The sequence below is a fragment of the Chelmon rostratus genome, chromosome 10 (assembly GCF_017976325.1).
Source record: "Chelmon rostratus isolate fCheRos1 chromosome 10, fCheRos1.pri, whole genome shotgun sequence".
Lineage (NCBI taxonomy): Eukaryota > Metazoa > Chordata > Actinopteri > Chaetodontiformes > Chaetodontidae > Chelmon > Chelmon rostratus.
This window is the reverse complement of record NC_055667.1, coordinates 27716452-27730000: the sequence shown is the minus strand read 5'-3', so window position 1 is coordinate 27730000 and position 13549 is coordinate 27716452. Positions and strand designations below refer to the sequence as shown.

Below are 13549 nucleotides of genomic sequence, written 5' to 3'. Positions count from 1 at the left end.
AGCCTGAACGTTCTGAACAACACTTCTGATTTCAGACGAGGACGACTCATACGAACGAGCTCAGATTGAGCACTGCAGGAAACATGCAAACAAACATTCTTTCAGGCTAAAAACTCGACACCTGGTTGAGCTCGACATTGATCTGCTTGGAATCAAAAAAGCAAACAAAGAAAAAGGCGGAGAAATGTGTGAAATGTGTTTGTGTGAGCAGCAAAAACTGAAAAGACTAAAAAAAAACCTATGATATATTTTATTACGTAAATATTAGCTGCCTCCGTTAGAGCTGCAGCTAATGCTGGCTTTCACTGTGGGTTAATCTGCTGATTATTACCTTGATTGATCAATCACAATTTTCCTTAAAACACAAAGTGACAGAAGATTTTTAATTTACAGTCACACGAGATGAAGCAAAGCAGCACAACTGAGGAGCTGCAGCGAGTGAATAATTAGCAATGTGCATCAAAAATGGCTTAATTTCTCATTTAACTAAGTAATCTTTTAACTAATGATTAAATGCACTAATGCTTATGTATGTAGTGTATAGATATGTGTGTGTGTGTGTGTGTGTGTGTGTGTGTGTGCGTGTCTGTGTGTGTGTGTGTGTCTGTCAGAGGATTGAATTATTCCATTGTGTCATTTCTGTCTATTTGCCTTTCAGATGGGATGGGGGACACTTTTTACCCGCTGGTCCCATAGCACAACCCAACGCCTTTCACATTCAAATCAACTCTTATTGGCGTGACATTGTTTAGCCACCTCTGGATTACCCCCTCCTCCATCCACACACACACACACACACACACACACACACACACACTGCAGACACAAAGCCAGTATCATGTGTTTGTTTCTGATTTGGCTCTCTCCACACGACAAACGAAGCGACTGCATAGGAGCGCATAAATCGGTCATTAGTGACGGTATGTTCCTGGATAAACAGCAGCCCCCGCACTGGGTGGCTTCCTGCCCCGGCTGGGGTCTATTAGATTTAGCTGAGGGGCGAGCGGCACCAGCTGTGAGGGGCCACGGTGTAACAGAGCGCTCAGGGCGGTATATACGAGAGCCACGGCCACACATCTATCACTGCCCCCCCCACACAAAACAAACTCTTCAACAGCAGAGAGGAGGCGGAGTCACGCAGTAATGGAACTATCAATGAATTTAAGTGACAGCAGTCAAATATCAACAAGAAACAGATGATATTAGAGAAGGATCCTGCTGATGTAATCCTCTTACAAGACAGTAACTGATTAATCTAAAGTAATGATATTAGCACAGCCTGGATTAAAGCATGAAATCATCAACATTATTAGGGATGAACTCAGAGTAATGCTGTCCAGCCTCGGCCCTGCTAACGGAGTAAAGTGTCCCAGCTCGTGGGACGGCCCACTGTGCTGTAATGTCAATCAATACATGACATGATCATATATCACATGTCTGTGATGGGCCCAGTTAACCAGCGCCATTAACACACTGCTGACCAGCAAGATCAGTGAACAAGACTGACTCCCTGGTTCTTCTTCTTCTCCTCTTTCATTTGCTGTTGTGCTTTCACGCTCTCTTCCCAGAAAGAACGGCTGAAAAACAGGGCTGAGAGAGGAAACGCCTCAGACATGATTACATGCTGCAAGTCTTTCTGCACAAAACAAATACAAATAAATCAAATTTTAATGAGAAATCGACTAAGTTAACATAAATGTGACCTTTTCATTCAGGTAAAATCAGCTTGTTTAAATGCCCACAACGCTTTGTTATCGATTAAATCTTTAATTGCAATTTTGAAAGGAAGCCAGGACAACAAATTCTCCATGACAACGCTTTGGTTAACGTTTGGGTATGTTTAAACACAAAAACGACTTGGTCAGGTTAGTCTGGGTTCAGTGAATGCTTGAAATTAGGGGAACTTCGTTGTCATGCTTACAACAAAAAACACATAAATGTTAAACTGCAGCCACTAGAGGGCCTTGTTTTAGTTCAGCACTTAAACGTGTTGTTTCGAGGCAATTACTGAAACAACTGATGCTGTTGTTTTTCTTAGAAAGTCTCAAGACAGCAGTGGCTGTTGTAGAAACAAATTTTACTGCTACACGTTAATATCTGGAGGAAATCAAAGCTCAGATCTGCGATAATTCATGTTTTTGGCCACTTGGAGGCAGCAGAGAGAAGCTTTTAAGCTAACGAGCCACATTAGCATTCATTTGGAGACCTGTTTCTGGTCACTTTATGAACATGACAGTCATTACGAAGTCCAATATTCACTCTCTTTTAGCTCTATTTTTGGTCTCCACCAACTCCTGGGGGAAAATAATTCGACTTCCTCCTGAGGTAAACATGGCTGCAACACTTTGAGAAGCCTGAGGCAAAAACCAGCCTAAATAGAAAATTACTGTACATTATAAAGATTAGTTCCACTGACATGTTTTTACCAATGGCAGCACCGTCACACACACACACGCATAATCATCCGCCCGCCTACACACATTTCTCTCTTGAGCCTACCACATCCACCCACCCACGCACACCCACCACAGCTCAGAGGCTCGTCTGGCTCTGAACCCGTTTCTCTCCAGCTGCCGCCGATCCACCGAGAGCCCAGACCCCCAGCAGCTTCACCAGCCGCTCACATCACACCTAATCCCTGCTGGCAGCCAGAAGAAGATACCCTGCGCTTTGATTCGGGCTCTTCACATAATAACCTCGTCCTCCCGATCTGCGAGGTGTGAGGTCGAGCCCGGCGGCTGCTCTCCAGCTGCAAACAGTCCAGATTTGACTGTTTTAGGCATTGTTGCCTGCTGGAGAGCAACACATGACAACACACGACAGCACACAGATAGAGAGGAAATAATGTGAGAAAACGCAACAACGTACAGAAACATTGAACACAGAACACAATAGAAATGAGCTCCATAAAAATTTACCCCATGAAATGTCATTTTTTCGGTTTAACATTGATTGATGATTCATATGTTGCAGAAATCTGCTGTTAACCTCTCGTGTGAATATGAATCCTGCTGTCAGCTCGTTGCAGTGAAGTGAGTTAAGCAGTAACTCATTTTACGTTGTTCTCTGTGCGACTTGCAGCGTTGACTTCCTTCTCCTTGTTGCATATTTTTGAGCTCTCAGGGCCACCGTACAAATGACTGCTGTCACACCTCTCTGCCTTTCATCCAAAAAGCCACAACTCTGTCTCCGAGTTCCAGCGCTCCCAGGTGGAAGATCACATTTCTTCATCTCCACTCAGCTCAGAGAGCCTCTCCCTTTCTCTCCCTTTCTCTCCCGTCCTCCCTCACCCCTCCACAGCATCTTCCCCTCTCCATCTGTCCCTCCTCACCCCACCCAGAGAGAACAGGAAGGAAGGTTTAAATTAAAAAGGGATTTGATGCTTATCATATTATTCAATCAGTCGCTGAAAATGTCAATTTGCATTACGTGTAAGTGTGTGTGTACATGTGTGTCGCCAGTCTCTGTCTCCCATCCCTTTCTGTCTTTCCCCCGTCACCATGGTAACCCCCTGACTCCAGCAGCACACGGTAATATTTCTCTCCCCCATCCCCCACGCTGCCCCTCCTGCTTTCCTCCCATCCCCCACTCCATCCCTCCACACCTCTCCCTCGCTGTCTCTCCGGTGCCACTCCCTACATCTCCTCGATTCACCTCCCTCTTTCCTTCTCTTCCTCTCTCTCCCTCTAAGTCTCTCTCTCTCTCTCACACACACACACCACACACATAAATGCACACACACACACACATTCTCTTGCTATTGTCTCAGCCCCCACCTGCCTCTCCTCCTCTGGTCTGCAGAGTGTCAAAGCAGCCGAGTGCTTTTGTGAAACATTTAGTTATTTCCCCCCCTTTTGTGCAGCTTCTTAAAGCACGGCGACACAAACACATCACCGTCCCACAAATACAGGCAGACAGATGGTCAGCTGTGGGAGAAGTTAGAGCATCAGGGACTTTCTGCAGGTAGGAAGAGAGAAATAAAAGCAAAAATAGAAACAGACAGAAGGGAAGTGTTTCTGCCACAGGAAGGTCCCCCCCCTTTAAAAGGACACTCTCATAGTTTTGTATTATAACAGACATTTTATGCCTGACTTCATCAGTTTGGTGCCAACCGGACAGCTGATCCACCAATAAGATTTTTTCCAGTAGAATAATCTTTTTCATATTTTTTAAGTGTGAGAAACTGAGAAACAGATGCATTGATTTGAGACTCTTGGCATAATGTACCTTCGAAAGGATTACAATGAGAATGAGAATGTCCATAAACATACCATAATTAATGTTGTTATACTATAATATACATATATATGCTATATATATAAATAAAAATGCCTGCCACAACTTCCTAAGACTGAAGGTGACGTCCTCTAAAGTCTTGGTTTGTCCAACCAAAAGTGCAAAATATACAGATTTAGGAACTGACACCAGAGAACTTTGTCTTATTTTCTTTAAAAAAAAATGACTAAATGATTAATCAGTTATCAAAATAGTTGCAGATTAACTTAACCGTCAGCGAATGGGTTAATTGACTAATTTTCTTTTTCTACAGTTGTAGAGTTCAGCACACATTAACTGCAGAAGTAGGAGTCAGTGAAAGTAACCACTGGTTTCATTGTCGATGACTATTTTAAGATATTCAGTTTCTAAGTCAAATCAAAACACGATGTGTCACATTTGAGAAATTAGTAAGAGAGTATTCGATATTTTTTCTTGAAAAATGACTAAAAAGATGATCAAATTAAGTTTGTGTTGATCAGCTGATCGATTCGGCTCTGCAGGACGTGCGAGTCCTGCTTTCCATTCTTTTTATTTTAAAATGATAAATACGAGCTGGGACAAATATTGATCAGACTCATTGCAGATGAGATGAGTATTTCACAAAGACATAGATTAAAATGAGCTCCTGATCAGAACAATTGGCAGACTGATAGATCCACATCGATTTCAATGCAGAGTCGACGCCTGCGGACACTCTGTGGTATGAGTCAGCTTTCTGTCAGCTGCTGCTCACTGTGCTGTACGTTATGGTCAGATATTATTGTGCACCATGTGGATGTTTGTCATGCGAGTGACTGATGATATTGTTGGTCAGATATTCGGCTGATAACGTCTCCTCTGTGTTCCCGGTCTCGTCATGAATGGACTCTTGTCGCGGTTCAACCGCACTGGCCAGAAAAACAGTCACATATTTGTAGTGATATACAGTCACACACATTTGTGCGTGTGTGTGTGTGTGCATGTATTACTCATGTTGTGGAGACAAATCTGTTTCCGCGGTCACACTGTGGGGACTTGCCTCCCATATGTGGACAAAACACAAGCCCCCATGAGGGTGAAGACTTGAGTTAAGGTTAGTGACAGTTAGTTAGTAAGTCTGCAGGAAATGAATGCAAGTCAATGTAATGTTCTCTGAATTAATGGAAAGACAGTGCGTGTGTGTGTGTGTGTGTGTGTGTGTTCACGCGTGTGTGCACTGTACATGTTAAAGTCATTGAAGTTAGATTAGCTGTTCCTGAGGAGATTAAAACCACAAACACAGAGGGGCTGTTAAGACCCTCCTACAGTCTCTAATCCGAGCTAATGGATGCACCCCCAACCCACTGCACACACACATGCACACACTCACACAGACACACAAACACACGCGCACACACACACACACACACACGCACACACGCACACACACACACACACACACACAGGTTCGCATAAAGATGGATGTACAGTTGTACATGCACCAACACACACCCACCCACCCACAAACACCCACAAACACACACACACACACACACACACAGGAAGAGAGGGACTGAAGGAGGGAGAAGACATCAGGAAGAAGAGCTGAGAGGAAGACTAGTAGGAAAATAGAAGAAGGGGCATTCCTCTCATTTCTCAACACAAAGGCCTCATTCTGTTGAGATGAGATGGAAAAACAAGGGGCAAAGAAGGAGAAAGAAAGGCCAAAAGAGAGGAAAGATGGATCAGAGGGGAGGGAGTGGGGGCGTGAGAGAGATGGACGGAGATGGATTAGAAAAAGCACAATGAGAAACTCAGAAGAAGGCCGAGTCAGAGATGGAGAGGAACTGAGAAAGAGCAAAAGTCAGACTAATCTCATTTTCTGGGCCCAGACTTCCCTCTAAACCGCATCCCAGACCTTTCCGTCTGGCTCCGAACGACATCCTCAGCCCACCTCCTGGGACTTTTATTGACTTAAAGACCTGCCAGGACAAGAGAAATTCATGTTGTCCTTTCACTTTACACACTATCAGTCAGTCAGATGTTACCAGGAGTCAGACCAGCTGCTCAGCAGGTGAGCTGTGATGCTCACAGGTCTGACAGGAAGCAACAGTCTGACGTCACGCTACAGTTAAATGCCAGTTTTCTATCAGACAATCATATTTTTTAAAAAAAAAGCACTTTTAAATAGCTTTAAATCGTGTACGCGGTGTTAGCCTTCGTGTATAGTATGCAGTCGAAAGAAACAGCCTCAAATCCATCATGTTACAAATGAACGTTTGCTAAATGTCCTAACTTGACACCGCCACTAGCTACGACACGTCCGTCATGCTTGTTTGAGCGGTGTGTTCAGGGTGCTAGAAGCAGAAATACTCTCCACACAAAGAGTCTGAAGGACGACGACATTTTTAGCTTTTCCAAAACACAAAACACAGGAGCAAAACTGTGAGCAGTGGATTAAACTATCTGTGTAAGATTTAAACATTAGCAAGTCTGGCTGGCTACTTTACTACCTACAGTGGGCTAGTGATGCTAACATAGCATTGCTTCCAAAGCCAAGGAGCACAGCCAACTATTTTACTTTGTAGGATTTATAGTTTGTCCACTCTAAGATAAGCTGCAAATGTTAGCAAGTCTGGCTAACTAGATAACTACTTACAGTATGCTAGTAATGCTAACATAGCATTGCTTCCAAAGCCAAGGAGCACAGCCAACTATTTTACTTTGTAGGAGTTTGGGTTTGTCCATGCTAACAAAAGCTGCAAACATTAGCAAGTCTAGCTAATTAGTTTACTACCAACATTAGGCTATTGATGCTAATGTAGCGTTGCTTCCTAAACCAAGGAGCATACCATTAATTAACTACATTATTCTGTGGGGTTATGGGTCACATTAGAAAAAGAGTGTTCAGGACCAACATCCACTATATGAGAGCTATACCCACATGCTAGGATATAAGAGTTTAGGCAAAGGTTAGCACGCTATCCAGCTCTTTAGCAACCCCATGTTCCATTTCTTCAACTCAGGAAAATGCAGACATTTTTAATCTTTCAGCACAATATAGATTATTTCCTCTGCACATTTAAGACCGATTAAGGATTCTCTTGTCTTGTTTTCAGCTAACTCACAGAGCTAACATTAGCTTAATAAGCTAACTTTTGTCTACCTCCCATTAGCATTTATGACTGTGAAGTGGTAAATGTGCCGTTATCATAGGAAACTGCATGTGTGTCGTCTCCTCTGTCAGTCAGACGGTTGTGAAATACAAAAGAACGGAAACATAAAATAACACCAGATGGTTTCAGTCAACTCGACGGCTGCCAAGCATGAGAGGAGGGGGGCAAGAAGAAATTGGACTTAAACTTTCCCTCCTCCTCCTCCTCCTATTCCTCCCCTCTCATCCTATTCCCAGTCCAGACTTCATCTTCATCTCTCTCTTCGTCCTCATCCTCTCTCCCCTCTGCTCTCCTCTGGGCTAAATCCTTCCTCCCCTTTAATAAACCTCGACTTTCCTCTTTTAGCCCCCCTCATGCCTCCTCCATTCTCTCTCCTGCTTATCAACTTTCCTTTACCTCGTCTTCTCCTTCAGTGTCTCTCCTCCTCCTCCTCCTCCTCCTGGTAAGAAAACCCCACAGAGCAAATGACAGACGGGGAGCCAGAGATGTGTGTGTGTGTGTGTGTGTGTGTGTGTGTGTGTGTGTGTGTGGCTTAAATGATGTTGCTATGAGTGAAAGGAGGAATTCAAGAGTAAACAGGCAAACAGAAACCTGGTGAGAAGTACGAAAGGGACGGACACGAAGAGACAAAGTGAAATGGATCGTCCTCATAGGTTTTCCTGTCTGAATGTGAAGCACTTCATCAAACACAGCTGCAGAGATTTCTGTCGATTGACAGAAAATTGATAAGCAACTGAAGCAACTAAAGCAAAAATGTCAAATATTCACAGTCCAGTGTGAATATTTTATGCTTTTTGTGATCATATATGGTCTTAAACTGAATGTCTTTGGTCAGATAAACGAGACATCATTTTCGGGTGGAGGAAATTACAAATATTTTTATCTATTTTTTTTTTTTTTACATTTTACTGGCAAAATAGATTAACTGAGTAATACAGAAGACTAGCTATCAATTATTAACTAGCAGACCAATCAATAATAAAAACAATTGTTAAATGCAGATCTAGGTCAAATCATACAAGCAGACAGGTGAGAAAGTCTCAAAAAACCCCCACAAACCTCTGGAGGCCAGTATGAACTGAGCAGGAGCAGCCAGGACACACATGGTGCTGCTTACAGCCATGGTTTTATTTGCAATACTCAGATAAAAAGAAAGAAATCACACCTGACAGAAGTCTGCCCGCAGAGTTTAAGCATGACAGGAAGCAAGCTACAAAGCAGCCGTGAATAATTGAACGCTGTAATGTTGTAAAGTGCAGCATTTCATTTAATATTAATAAAAACACGCTGCTGCAGATGACACACCAGATATTAAAAAGCTGAATCCAGTCAGTCGGACACTCCCTGCAGATTGATTTCCCCACACAGACTGACTGTCTGCACATCATGAATGGTCAGTTCATGTTTTATGATTTGTTTTAAGTCTAAAGGTGCAGACAGTGAGAGCAGACAGAAGGGGAAGGAATCACACACACGCCCACACACACATGCATGTACAGTATGTACAGTGACACACACACACACACACACATCTCAGAGCACACCCAGCTCAGTTGTTCATACCTGCCATCGTGTTATGTAAGACATCATCGCACCTCCGGCCCACTGACACACAGATTCAGACGCACACACACATTCATGCGTGGAGACCCAGACACGGGCAGCATGGTGGGATGCTTTTGTTTTCATCTTACCTCTGCAGGTGTTTCCGTCTCTCTCTGTCTCCACTTCTCTTTTATCCCTTTTCTCTCTTCTTCTTCTTCTCGTCCAGCTCTCGTCTCTCCCTCTCTCTCTGTTCGGTCTGTATTTTTTCTTTCCTGTCCACTGAGTCGTGTCTTTTTTGCACTGATGCTGCAGTGGTACATAAAACACACCCTTCTGAGCTCTGCCTCTCCTCCCTCCCTCCTTCCCTCCCCGCTGCTCTCTGATTGGTTGCTTCACAGAGATGACATCAGCCTCTTTCATTGCAGCCTCTCTCTCTCTCTCTCTCTCTCTGTATTCCCCTGGTACCTCCTGCCCCTCCCTTCTTCTTTACCTCCATGCTGCTCCCCCTCCTCTATTTTTACCTCCCTCCTTCCCTCTCTGTCTCCTCTCTGTTCTGGTTTTCTTGTCTTACTGGTGGCCGGCTGGTTGGAAGAACATCAGTGAATAAAATCACATTTAACTGGCTGCTAACATGGTGCCGATAGCTTTGAATAAGTAATTAAAACACAGATGCAGGACTTGTGTTTTATTGTTTTGGACTATGTGTGTAAAATCCTTCAAAAACGCATTTTGCCTGTCAGTCTGTCTTCAGTCTGTCACTTATTGTCTTTTATTGTATTTTTTCTGTCTATGGAAAAAAATCAAATCATAATTAAAAACAATATAATTTTGTGCTGTTTGCTTTAAACTCGTCTTCCCTCAGAGAGTGTCGGTATGAGCTTCTCTAAAAGATGAACTCGTTGGCTGCTCTCACAAATGGAGGGAGCTTATTGGATGGGCTACAGGATTCTGCAGGTCCAATCATAATTGTAATAATAACAAGAATAATTATTTTAGCATTCAGCATCATAAAAAGGACATTTGCAAATAATGGACATTTTGTTGTGTCAACAGGAAGGTTTGATGGACTTCAGGGAGGAATTAGTTTATTTAAATTTGGTGAGAAACTGCTGCACCTTCTGCATCACGATCCTCATATAAATTTATTAATATTTTCATTGTAATTTTCTTGCTAAACCATCTCATGCATTCAGTGCATCAGTTCTGATTTATCACAGCAGGACAGTAAGTTTTACTTTAGTTTTAGTCTTTCACTAAGACTTTGCAGCATTGTAAATCACCTCGACATGATCACATGACCTTACGTGACAGCATGAATAAGGTGGAGTAAAGAAATGTACTTCACTACATGACATCATGGAGCTGTCACTCATCACAATTACCTTGGGGGTTGAAAACTACACTTGAACTTCATGTAGTTCATGTTGGAGAAGCTGCCTGAATCCAAAACAACAGCCCAGCACAGACAAATGAGCTCGTCCTCATCAGAAACAGCAACAAGTCGGTTGTTACGACTCATATTTAAGCCTGTCGTTGTGTCATGATGTTATTTTAACTCAAACTATGATCTTTTCCTAAAGCTAACCAAGTAGTTTTGATGTTTAAACCTCAGCAAACTTGCATCTTTTACGATGTGAAGGTCCAGTAGGCCTGCTGCTGCTTCTCTCCAGCTGTCGTAGATCATGTTGTGGAAGCCATCGACCTGCTCAGTCGTTTAGAAATGACAAATCACCAAAGGAGAGTTTATAGAAGACTACAGGAAACCACCTGGAACCATCTTGTGGTAGCTGACTGGGCCTGGTGGAGGAGCTGCAGCACCTGAAGCCAAACTTCCTGTGGCTGATACCAACGCACCAACTGTCAACTGGTCTCATTGCTCCCTGAACATTCACTTGATAAGTTTATACTTCTTTCTACTCCCTTTCGCTCATGTAAACTATGTTGCTTATGAGATGTTACTGTTTTCTGGATTTTTTTTTGTTTTTTTTTGTTTTTTTCAATGTGCACTTATTTCCTTATGATTCCTTATAATTATTATTATTTGTATAGGTACTATGTATGTATTGCTATGTATGTATGTATATATGCATGTATACGCTTTTATTTTTATTTTTATTGTTGTTTACGTGATCGAAATAAAGTTATACTACTTTAGGAGGCAGATGGCCGTGCAGCTGTGAGCACCTCATAGTACCATGTTTATGAGAAGCAAACAGCCATGTTGGGATATGATGCAGTACAATCGTCAAGAATTCAAGATGTCCTTAAGGCAGTGCAAAGAAAACAAAGTCACAGCGACAACAAGTTTAAGTCCAGTATTCAGCTCTGCTGTGATCTGCAGCAGCTCCTCAGAAAACGTCTCTTTAGTCGCTAAATGTCAAACTTTCTCCACCGGCTAGTTACTGATTTTACAGGACTGATGAAGGCTGTGAGACGGAACGAAACAACGAGCTAAAAGAGGCTAAGAGGCAACAGACGGCACTACTAAACAAATATCCTTTATGGCTAATTTTGAATCACGGTAAACCAGAACGACTGAGAAGACCAGTTCAGTCCCAGCCCACACTGTCTTACACATCCGTCTCCGTCACCGTCTGTCTCTCTGGATGCTTTTCCCTCTTGGCTCCTCCTCCTCCTCCTCCTCCTCATCTTCTTCCTCTTTGTCACTAAAATGGAAATTCTGTTCTGTCGTACCCAGACTGTAAAGACCAGGGACACTCATGTGGCATTTTAGCTATCTGCCAAACAAAGCAGGCAGCCTAAACACCCCCGCTCTTCCTGTGTGTGTGAGTGTGTGTGTGTGCGAGTGTGTGCGAGTGTGTGTTTGAATGAGATATACAGAAAGAAAATGTGTGAGCGGGGACAGATGGACAGAGAGTGTCTGTGTTTCAGGGTTTTTCTTTGGCAGGAAGCTTCTGGATCACTGTAGCACTGACCAGTTAGTCAGTGTGATTATTGTTCCGGTGTTTTCCTCGGCTGTCCCTCCTCTTCATCACACACTGTTACTAACACAAACCAACAGCTAAACCACAGTGAACCTGCACTGTAGCTGCAGACATTCGCAGCAGAGGCGTTCACGTCTGAAACAAACCTCAGCCCGATGTGCAGAAACTGATTTAAAAAACCAGAGAGGGGATTAAAGCAGGTCCAAAAAGCAGCACCGCCGCAGCGTGGAGCAGCGATCCTGATCAGTCGACAAGCAGCTGCGGCATAAAAGAGCAGAAACATCATCACAATACATTCAGATTAAATCTAAAGTCGTAAAATGATTTAAAAACTTGTTTTTGCTTCAAACATTTAAATAATTAAAAGCACTAGTTTCAGCTCCAGCACGACAATAAAACATGCTAACATGCTGAATGTTTAGCTGTTCAGCTCCAGCTCTGCTGAACGTGTTGATGTTATTTATGATAATATACACTCATATCCCTTTCATCTTGTGCAATATTACATATTTTTTTTACTGTGCTGAATATTTTTTAAACTCTGTATTAATTATCCAGTTATCTGACTCATGTGCAATTCAATATAGCAAAAGTACTTTTCATGGCAACAGCGCTCTTATACTCTTGAATTAAATGTACACACACACACACACACACACACACACATATATATATATACATATATATATATATAGTTAATTTTTATATTTATTCTGTGTCTCTATTTTATTCTTTGCTGTCTATAACAATTTCATTTCCCCGGCAGTTTTATCTTATCTTATCTTAAGATATTTCATTCTGGAGCAAAGTGTTGGACCAGCTCCATGACTTTCGTCCACAGAGCAATGATGCCAGCATGATGAAAATAAAGAGTGAAAAGGCCTTTAGACAAGAACAGTTCGCTTCCTCGTCTTCCTGATCCGCCCTCTCTTTCATCTCCTGATCTCCTTCTGCTCAGCAAATCGAGTTTTCTCTCAGGCAGACAGCAGTTCCATTATCTCCTCCACCTCCTGCAGGTTTGTCTCTCACTCTCCTCCTCCCATACCTTCCCTCTGCCTCCACCCTCTCCTCCATCTCCATGTCTTCCCTCACTTAAGGCTCAATTCACTTAAGCTGTGTGTATGTATGTTTGTGTGTGGGCGAGGACCGAGGGCCGAGATGCACTGATCAATACAGCAGATGAGGATCTGTCTCTCTCCTCTCGCATGTCCTTGCCTCATGTCTGGCATTGTCTGGGACATGTCATCACACACGCACACACACACACACACACACACACACACACACACCCTCTCTCGTTATGGATATTATGGATACAGCTTACCGTAAGTGTGACTCAGCCGCTGTGACTGGAATACAGAACACCAAGAAACTGCAGCTCTCTCTCTCTCTGTCTCTCTCTCTCTCTCTCTCTCTCTCTCTCTCTCTCTCTCTCACACAGACACACACACACTCGTACAGATTAAAGACGACCTCTCACCTCCGTCATCTAAAGTGTGCGGGTGGAGTGAGAGAAAGAGCAGCGCTGATGGAGAAGAACGAGAGGATGTTTAAGGGTTAACAGTTGGATTTCGTTACACATCAATAGATCCTGTGAGGCAATTAGATCCATTAGGCTGATGAGTCCTCCGCCCACCGCTGCCTCGA

At 43.1% G+C, this 13549-nt stretch overlaps 1 protein-coding gene across 1 annotated transcript in view; it reads right to left on the bottom strand.

The window, feature by feature from the left end:
- LOC121612487 (neural cell adhesion molecule L1-like) overlaps positions 1-9135 on the bottom strand; it is a 44083-nt gene extending 34948 nt beyond the window's left edge. The window contains exon 1 of the mRNA XM_041945392.1: positions 9107-9135. The gene's annotated coding sequence lies outside the window, so the exon portion shown is untranslated. The remainder of the gene's footprint in view (positions 1-9106) is intronic.
- Positions 9136-13549: the final 4414 nt, after the last annotated feature.